The 9,630-nt window shown below is 37.9% G+C and overlaps 1 non-coding gene across 1 annotated transcript; it reads left to right on the top strand.

Annotated features, from left to right (window-relative positions):
* The first annotated feature begins 1,195 nt into the window (after window positions 1–1,195).
* Window positions 1,196–1,299, top strand: LOC116871557. Its single transcript, XR_004383428.1, has one exon. It is a non-coding gene; the product is annotated as a U6 spliceosomal RNA (small nuclear RNA).
* Window positions 1,300–9,630: the final 8,331 nt, after the last annotated feature.

Here is a 9,630-nt window from a genome sequence, read left to right as displayed (position 1 = left end):
AGGCTTTAACCCACTGAGCCACCCAGGTGCCCCCCTATTTTGTTTTCTTAAATTTTGGGTCACAGACCACTTAGCTGAAAGGAACAGCATTTCCCTTCTGAAAAATAAAGATGTAATGATATACCCATAATTTTATATATAATTTCATGCAGTCTCTAAAATAGGCCATGGCCAGACTTCCCAAACTATCTTGTGTCTTCTGATGGAGAAGAAATGAAACATGTATATACATGTACCATAGCAAGAAATGGTTACTGTTATAAAACGATGGTCCATAGAGTAGAGTTGGGCCTTTGGGTTGGGGGGACCTGACAAGTCCAAGTCTCTGGGCTTTATTCATCAGGGTGACTTCCCACTCTCCACTGACAGTACCAAGACCTCCAAACCTGAGGTGTGCTGTGAGGAGGAACCTGAAAAGTATAGGGAGGCATTGCCTTGACCAAGTGTGTATTATGTTGCTTATTTCCTTGTTGAGTATTAAAACTAAGTGGAAGTCAGTTGGATCCAATGATTCCTTGTTAGTCCTAAGCCCAAATCAACCCTCTAAGCCTCACCTACCTGATTTGGCATACTCCTAAGGGTTTGTCATGCTGATGTGATTTAATATGAGAGTGAGTGGAGACAATGGTTAAGAATGAAACCTGAAATTGCCTGTAAGAATTCTTGGTATCTGATGGCCTGTACATTTTTAGGAAATTACAGTGGAAGTTTGAACTGTGGTTTAGGATTTTGGCTCATGGCTTCCTACTATCCAAAGGTTTGACTGCTTCCATAAACCCACCATGATAAATGAGAAATGATCTTTTAAGGGTTCATGTTTGATGTTAAAGATATTTAGTTAAAAGAGGATTCTTTATTCAGGATAATTCTCTTAGGTCTCTCCCATCCTTGCTTAGACTGTACCTGCAATTGTACTGATTGTAAGGAAGTGTAGATTATATTGAAGTAAATTCTAGGAGGATGGAGGATGTATAAGACACAAGTAGTCTAGCCAAATAAGAACAAGAGCCTCTGAAAGATGATCTTATATGCAAATTATAAATTTGTATCCATTCCTGGATATTTCAGTAGGACTAAAAACAAGTAGTGTGTTGTCATGAAGAATCCCTTATGTGTGAGTTGCTGGGTTACTCATTAACTATCCTTGGCATTTGGGATCCCTGCTCCTATTGCTGCTGATTAAGAAATCCATTTCATGCTTGCTTCAACAGCACATATACTAAAATTGAAATGATACAGAGATTAGCATGGCCTCTGCACAAGGATGACATGCAAATTGATAAAATGCTCCATATTTTTAAAACAACTCATTTCACCACCATTGATATTGAGAGTGTGTTCTTGTAACTGGAATTTCACCTCTTATTTTATCTTTAAGCAGAGGAAATAATCGAGAGATTGATGGATTTTAAAAGAGCAAGTTTATGAAAATATTCTTAACTTTAACCCATGGACATTTTTCTTACCCAAAATAGCCCAGTTAACAACCGACAATAACCAAAATGGAAGAGGACCTTAATTTCACTGGAATTTAATGACAACTACTAACATATAGGAATGGATATGAGAATTTTTTGGATAGTCTGACATTAATTCTAGGTTTTCTATATTTTTAATTTTATGTTTTGTTTTTATTTCAATCTTTGCTACCAAGTACTCCATGAAATTGTGCCATTCTGGCCCATCTAAGCCACTAGTAGATCCAAGAGAAATGACAACAGTCCTCTCAAGTTGAAAGTCATCTTTTCTCTAAAATGGCTCAAGCAGAGCTCTTGCTTTTCAGCTTTAGCAAGCCAGGCATGGTACCAGGAAGGGACATGGAATGATCTCAGCAAACAGAAAAAAGCAGTGGTTTAAGTAGAGAAGGCACTTCAAGTAGTAGAATACTCAACTGGTCCTTCTCCCTCATTCCTAGATAAAAAACAAAAGTTTGTGAGATCCCAGACTCATAATCCCGTCTTGAAGGACCCCACCCTCCTGACCGCATCAAAACCCAGTTACCTTCCAAAGGCCCCATCTCCAAATATCATCACACTGGGGGGTTAGAGCTTCAACATGAATTTCAGGGGACACATTCAGCCATGGCAGGATTGTTGTCCCTGATCTGTATGACCACAGGTCTAGGTAAAAATAATTTAATAGAGAATGAAATATTGAGGGACATCCTATAGGGTAAGGAGCTGAAAAGTGAGTTATACTAAGTCTGGAAGAATTGCCTTCCAAATATCAGATGGTTGAAGTCCTAACTGCTACAACTCTGTCATATTCTAAGAGTCGTTCACCTAGTGCCAGTGGTTCCCCAACACAGGGGTTAGTAAATTATGACCTGTGGCCAAATATGGTATACGGCCTACCTTTGTAAATATAGTTTTATTGAAACAGAGTCACGCTCATGTGTTTGCTTATTGCCTATGGCTGCCTTTGTGCTATAGCAGCAGAGTTGAGTAGAGCAGCTAATACCATATGGCCCACAAAGCCAAGAATATTATCTAGCCTTTTACAGGAAGATTTGCCCAACACATCTTTAAAGCATCCATAAACTTGATTTATGGATTGTGATCACTGAAATGACAAACAGAATGATGTACCTGTGGGTGTTTATTGTGGGGCGGGGCTAAAACGTTTCCCAACTTTTCAACATATATGTGATCTGATAATAATACATAAACTTTCTGTAAACCTTGAGGGGGAACCCTTAGTAAAGGATTCACTTACTTGAAGGAACAGGCTGATGTGTTCATAAAATGACAACTAGTTTGCAAATTGACCCAGGGTTCAGAGTTCTTTAGATTAGTGCCATAAAAGTAACTGTTACAAAATCATCTAGTTAGAATGCCATTTGAAACACCAATAGAATTTGGACTTCATAAAGATATTTTACACTTTTGTAAAATTTTGTAAATATTGACATTTTGGGATTATTAACTAAAGCTGCAAGAAAACTCATTAGCAACTTGAATTCTGTGAGCATATTCAATTGCTTTTGGAGCACTTCACCAGTATTTGAGTATTCACTGAAAAAGAAATTATGATGCCATAAAAATACTACTTTTCTTTATAGCTACAATTATTTTAAATAATTCTTAACAAAGACTGTTGTCAATCCTCATTCTTTTTCTTTTGTTTTTTTTAATAAGATAAAGCTTTATTCACTAGACTTTCTGCATGAATTTAGATGGCTTCCTTTCCTATTAGCCCAAGATTCATAAGGCTATTTTCTTCTTTAACAAGTAGATTAAACTATTGAAATGAGAGCTGCCAATACTTCCACTTCTTAGAAAACGTGTCTGATAGCCTGGTTATTCCAAAATAACATCAGTTGGCTCTATCCTATAAAGACATGTCGCATGATAACCTTAAAGTTCAAGAAAGAAAGGTAACACAAGGTCAAGGTTACATTTTTTAATTATATAAGCCTTATTAAATTTATTTTAGGCTGGCATGAAGCAAGGCATTAATGGGTCAGAAAGATTATACCTCTGCCTGCTAAGCATCTAAAGATCATTTACATAAAACTCACATTAAAATTTATCATTTCTGTGGATTGTAAGCCAATCTTTCATTTTTATACAACAATCTCTTAACACCTTGTATTTGCATATCTTACAAAAATGTTTTTAAAAGTGGTTTCACATCTATTAATTCACAGCCACCCTGTGAGTATGGGAATTATGCTCTCTTTTTACAGATTAAAAATCTGAAGTTGAGAGAAGTTAGGTTTGTGATAGAGAAACCTAACTTGATTGAATCAAAATCCCTAGTTTCATGCTCTTTTTCTAAACTACACTCTTACAAAAATGCCTCTGTTTTTATACACAAAAGAACAAAACAAGGCTTACATATTGAATAAATACGTGCAGTTATCAACATTAGGAAACAGAAAATATACTTATTGATCACTAGTTCAACCTATACACACAGAAAAAGCCTTACTGAATGAGAAGACCTTGAATTTCAAGTTTCTTAGCTAACATTAAATTGCTCCAGTTTTTAAACTAACATAACTGATATATGATATTTTGGTCATTATTGTTGAATGTATATTTTGTCATAGGGACATTTTAAGTCCTATACTTCTCTTTTACCTTTAGGGAGCATCTCACTCCACTCTTCTATCTCCCTTTGTCCAAGTATTACCAGTAATGGAGAAAGGAAGGTGAAGGTCGCCAGAAAATGGTATTGCTCCAGAATCATAGGGATGAATATTTTAAATTAGACCAAGGCAAACAGAGGTTTTCTTTTGAATAGTTAAGTTACAATGACTCTGTTTTTCTTTGGTCACATTCTGCTTTCCATTTAAAATTAATAGGTATATGTGGAAACTAGCACCTCTGTATATTAAGGGAAAAGGTCAATTATGTAATTAAAAACCTCTGAGTATTTTAGAACCTTGATACTGTTTTTTAGTAATGCTAACAGTTCTGGCTCAGTCTGAATATAAACCAGCAATTGTAACTCAGCTCTGTTCCATTTTCTCTTAGCATTTTAGTCTTTACAATCACTATTTGTTCCTACTAAGCCAAAAACCAAAAATAATCCAGCTATTTGGTTTTCTGAGTAATTCAAAGATGTGTCAATTCATTAGGCTATTTGTAAATACAATTGCAATTAAAACAATGTGTACTGAGGGGGTAATGTCATTAGTGTATATTTTTTAGGACACCTGTAAGGTTGTAAATCTGCAGCACAATAGGACTCAGCATAATAAAAATGTTAGAATTTACAAAATGTCATCAAATGCTTGTGACCCACTTTTATGAAAAACATGAATAATTCACAATACTATATATGGAATTAGATTTTGCTGCCCTGATTCCATTTAAATAAATGTGTTTATAAGTCACCAATTTCATTTTCCTCTACTTATACATGGTGACCTTTCACTTATAAGCTGAAAAGCGATCAACTCTGGGTACAGCATGAGATAAAGGGAAATAAATTTAAATATAGTAAACATTTACATTGGCATGTGCATTAATGATTCCAAGCACATTGTTGTTTAGAGAAAAAATATGTACCAAATCCATTCACGCCACAGATATTTTTTGAGAAGTTACCATGTGCTTATTATGCATGTTACATGGTTCCAATGAAAATTAGACAGTAAAATATGCAGACACGTGGACAAGACAATAATATTCAATGCACGTTATTTTAATTTCACTTTTTAAACTCAGAATGATAACTGGTAATATGCATGATTCTTCCAAATTTCTACCTATTCTTTACGTACTCCACATAGTTGTCAGCAGGTAATTTGTTGGGATGATTGGATGGGACATATTCTTAAATGTGGAGCTAATCATGAAAACAATGTTAGGGGCGCCTGGGTGGCTCAGTGGGTTAGGCCTCTGCCTTCAGCTCAGGTCATGATCCCAGGGTCCTGGGATCAAGCCCCTCGTCAGGCTCTATGCTAGGCGGGGAGCCTCCCCCCCCCATCCCGCCTGCCTCTCTGCCTACTTGTGATCTCTGTCTGTCAAATAAATAAATGAAATCTTAAAAAAAAAAAAAAAAAGAAAAGAAAAGAAAACAATTTAAAAAAAAAGTTAAAAGGACATAGCTTACAGCTGATTATATCTAATGTGTTTCTGCCCTCATGCTCCTTTACTTTCTTTAAAGTCCATCTCAAGCCTCCCTGCCCAGTTACATTGCTATCTAGATGTATTTGGGGCTATCAAGCACACTCTGCATAGTGCCTTGCAGCTTTGCTTGTACATCTGTAAAGGTCCCATTTCATCACGTCTTGTGTGTTTGCATGACTATTGTCTACCCTCGTGACTATTGTCTACCCTCGTGTCTACCCTTGTGTGTTTGCATGACTATTGTCTACCCTCGTGACAGCATTTTTTTGTTGTTGTTTTTTTACGAAGGCTGACCCTCCCATCCCCTCATGCCATGTGTCCTCAAAAATGGAAACTGGCAGAGCCAGACAGAAGGGCGATTAGCCAAGGCCACAGAACCCAAACCCTTCTCTGGGCTGGTGAATGAGATGTTAGGAAGGAGTGAGGAAGGGGACTCGAGAGCTCCGCCATCTTCCAGGGACACCTGCCCAGGGTCCCACTAGGACTAGGCATCAGGAAGTGATGGTCAGGGGCACCTGGGTGGCTCAGTGGGTCAAAGCCTCTGCCTTCGGCTCAGGTCATGATCTCAGGGTCCTGGGATGGAGCCCCGCATCGGGCTCTCCGCTCAGTGGGGAGCCTGCTTCCCTCTCTCTCTCTACCTACTTGTGATCTCTCTCTGTCAAATAAACAAATAATATTTTTTTTAAAAAAGGAATTGATGGTCAAACATGTTCTGCTTGGAGTCCTTTCAGGTTGAGCCAGAAGTACATTCCATTGTGGCCAGGTTTAGATGGAGGGATGGGGGAAAGGGAGAGGGGGAAGGGAGCAAGAAAGGGAATTTGGGGAGGGAAGATAAGGCAGGAACAGAGAGAAAGGGCAAGTCAAAGTAGGGGAAGGGTGGGGGAGGGGAAGAGATTAAGGAATCCCAAACTTGGTGAAAAGCGAGATTTTTCTCATCTTGCTGAACGGAGGAGCTGGTGGTCCTTGGGCTCCTGTATCCACGCTTTTCTCCTCCTCCTCCTCCCCTCGCCCAGGATGCACCATCATCCTGCTCTCCTCAAGTCACCTGCAGCATTGGGATACACCTTTATTCCATTGATTCCTACAGTGCTTGTGCAGTATTTTGTTCATTTTGGATGTTCCATAAATAGTTGGAAAATGAACCAATCACACCACTCCTTTTTACAAAAGCCTATGGTAACTCTCCACTGACGACTGCATTTGATTTATCTAAGCCAACAGCACCTAACAGCCTGGCCCCAGACAAGTTTTCAAGTGTCTTCACAGTCCCTCAGTCCACAATGAACAACTCTTTTCTTGCTCTTTTCTGCTCTGCCTTGCTCAAGAAATTCTAATCTGCCTTAAACATCTGCTTTCTTATTCTTTTGCCTGCATTCATTGTCCTCTCTTTTCTATAACCTATCCCAAACATTTCTTCCTCTACTTATTTGCCTAGCACCTTACACTTATTTCTATCTTGTAAGATCAAATGGAATTTAGAGTTACATCTGATCTGTTATAAGCGCCATTCTATAGAGAGAGTTTACTTTTCTCTCCAAAAGTGGGTTATGTACTGAAAAAGACCCCTGACCTAAAGTAAGTCTCAGGTCCTAACGTTTACATGTCTCTGTTCAGTCAAGCAAAGCAAAGAGCACAACTCTCAGCTTCAGGTGGCTATTTATTTACTTATTTATTTTAAAGATTTTATGTATTTATTTGACAGAGAGATCACAAGTAGGCAGAGAGGCAGACAGAGGGGGGTGGGGAAGCAGGCTCCCTGCTAAGCAGAGAGCCCAATGTGAGGCTCAATCCCAGGACCCTGAGATCATGACCTGAATGGAAGGCAGAGGCTTAACCCACTGAGCCACCCAGGTGCCCCTCAGGTGGTTATTTAGATCCCATCCCCTTTTCTCACTAGTTGTGAATTGAGTAAGTTACATAATATTCAAGAGTTAGTTCCCTCATTTTGCTAATCATCTCTACACCACCGGGTTATGGTGAAACTTGCATGCCTTAAATATATAAATTTTTTGTCATTTTTTGATAATGCCAGTAAAGTACTGAATCCCGACTTGTAAGCCAAGTACACAACAACTTGTAGGTCTTACAACACCAAAGCTGATACCTTTGGAGTTGCTATGGATCTCATCTCTCCTTTTCAGTATATAAACATGTCTAAAGTCAGTTTCTGAGTCAGACCTCTCGGAAAGAGATGGCAACTCTGCCCTCAAAGCCTCAGACAATTTATTCAACTTCTCTGTGCCTTAAATATTTTGTGGAGTTGTTGAGAGGGTTAAAGCTGCTAATATGTATAAAACATTTGGAAGAGTCTCAGATATACAAAAAACTTGGAATATGCATTAGCTATTATAATTGTTATTATGTACCTTAAAATAGAATCACCTTACTTACTGTATTAATAATTTCTATATGCAATTTTATAGACAAGTAACTCAAAATAACTTAGTGAAAAATTTAAAAGGGTGATATTCCTGAAAGTGGGAAAGATAGTAGGGAGATCACAGACCAAAGGGCCATGACCTTACACTGAGTTCAATGCCACTGAGATACATACAGTATGCATCATCTCTCATATGCTTATTTTTCACAAAGCCAGTTTTATATATTGCCTTTGTTTTTACCTATTGTGGTTAAATCTTTAAGTGTCAGGGAATATATTTTAGACCACACACTTTCTTATGACCAAAGATGGAAAATTTGGATTTTTCCTCTCAGTTTCCATATGTCAATACCAGAGAAGAATTCACATGCACACTGCTTGGATTTATCACTCTTTGTTGGAAAATGGGATAATCTGATTGTCCAAATCTGACCATGGTGCTGAATTCTCTTATTTGCAGTTCTTCCAGAACCATGAAATACGCAGGATGGGTATTTCTTTTTTTCCTAAATAGAATTCCTTTTTACTTTTGTTAAAAGTACCTATCTTGAGTGAGCCAGGATAGGTACTTTTAACAAAAGAAAAAAGGGATTCTATTTAGGAAAAAAAAAATGCCTATTACATCTACTTTCTAGAACAGAGAACTACTAAGGAACTAATGAAGAAAATAATGCCAACTTCATGATGAAGATAGGAAGAACCTGTTTGTTCTCACCACTTTTCATATAAAGCACATAATTTCTTCAAGCTGAGGCAAAATGGTTATTGCTCAAGAGATAAATAGGATTAATGTACAGCAATTTCTAAGAGCATACGATGATGGAGTTTACACCAAGGAAAAGGCAGTGAGCAGCGGAAGTGTTGGTGTTAGGGCAAGGCAATGATATACTTAAGAAAACTCATGAAGACTTCAGAATTTGATCACTTGCCATCATGTACACTTCATTCTGGTGAAGTGTAGTGTAAATATGATGTTCCATGGGGATGCCTGGGTAGATCAGTAGGTTAAGCATCCGACTCTTAATTTCGGCTCACATCATGATCTTAGGGCCAGGAGATATGAGCCCCTCCAAGGTTCCATGCTGGGCATGGAGCCTACTTAAGATTCTTTCCCTCCTTCTCCCTTCTGCCCCCCCCCCATTCATGTGCTCTCTTTGTCTCAAAAAAAAAAAAAAAAACCCACACACACACAAAGTGCAGCTCCATATTGTTTGAATGTATCTGATAAATTTTCTCACAATCACATTTTCACTCTAGAAGAAAATCCACACGGATAATATGTCCCAAACTGAAGAACATTGAGTCTAAAGAATATCCTAGCTAGGGTTTAAATATGCCACTTGAAGAAGGATGCAAGATAACAGATCTTGCATCAATATAAAGGAACTAATCCTCGAAGAAATGTTTTAGCAGAACAGTGGACATTTTTATTTATTTTTTAATGATTGTAGATAATGTGCCATTACATTTCTTAAGACAGGCGCTCAATAAATGTTTGTTGATAAGGGGAATTTATTTCGTTTGGCTCTCAATACAAGCAGAGCAATTGAAAAATAGAATCTGATAACAATAATAGAAAGGGGGTCCATGTGTAGAGATTTTGCTACATCACAACTGCTGTGGAAAGTAATTTATTTTTCTGGAAGCATATCACAGAAAACCAAAGGA

Source organism: Lontra canadensis, unplaced genomic scaffold (genome assembly GCF_010015895.1).
Source record: "Lontra canadensis isolate GAN:19392208 unplaced genomic scaffold, GSC_riverotter_1.0 scaffold26, whole genome shotgun sequence".
Lineage (NCBI taxonomy): Eukaryota > Metazoa > Chordata > Mammalia > Carnivora > Mustelidae > Lontra > Lontra canadensis.
This window is presented reverse-complemented; position numbering and strand designations above follow the sequence as displayed.